Raw genomic sequence first — 982 nt, 5'->3', positions numbered from 1 at the left:
CAATTTACCTAGTAATATTTTTCCTGGACTCAACTGACCTATTAACTATTTTTTGCAGGGACCAATTTACCGAGATAAGATCATTTGCGGTGAAAGACATAAGAGCCAAAATGAGATAAGAAAAAAAAAGTCGTATCGTACAAAGGCACCAAAATTTTATCGTACATAAGCGCCAAAATCCTAGGTACCTGTGCCACGGTTAATAGATAATCAATTTAAAACTATATCGTTCAAAAACTCCAAACGTTTAATCTTAATCGACAAATGTATAATCTGATAAATAATTGTATAATGGAAGAAATACCAAGATGGTGAAATAAATCGTGTAGAAAATGTGAAAAAAGTGGGATTAAAAAATCAACCAATTTATTAAATTTATAATTTATTATTGACATTTTAGATTCTGAGTGAAACGATGAATGTATTCATTTTACAATGATGTGTGTGTTTTAGATTCTGAGTGGAACGATGAATGTATTGATTTTACAATGATGTGTGTTTTTTTATTTTTTTATTTTTTTTTTTATTTTTTTTGTGTCTGTGTACACGATAAGTAGTCGAAATAATGCTACGATTTTCAGCTTCAGTATCTTGTTCGATCAGAAAGTGAATATCGTTGGTGCATTGGGGAGGTCAAAATTTAAATTTCCCAGTGGTTTTCAAAAGCGCCGGGAAAAACAAAAGAAAAATTAAGGAAAAACGGGAATTTTTACGCAAAATCGATTTTTCACAAAATTGAATTTGGTTTTTGGTGTAACTTTAAAAAAAATTACCGTAGATACATGAAATTTTGACTGAATGTTTATCTTAGCATCTTCTATACACCATAACATTTTCAAAATATTTTGATGTATTTTGAGCTCTTTACGGACATTTTTATTTTCCATTTTTTTTTAGTTTTTTTTCTAAAAATATCAATAAAATTTTATTTGTTGGATAAAAAAGCTTGAAAATTTAATAGAAGGCTCCTAGTATATTGTTC

The sequence above is a fragment of the Acyrthosiphon pisum genome, chromosome X, assembly GCF_005508785.2.
Source record: "Acyrthosiphon pisum isolate AL4f chromosome X, pea_aphid_22Mar2018_4r6ur, whole genome shotgun sequence".
Taxonomy (NCBI): Eukaryota; Metazoa; Arthropoda; class Insecta; order Hemiptera; family Aphididae; genus Acyrthosiphon; species Acyrthosiphon pisum.
This window is presented reverse-complemented; position numbering follows the sequence as displayed.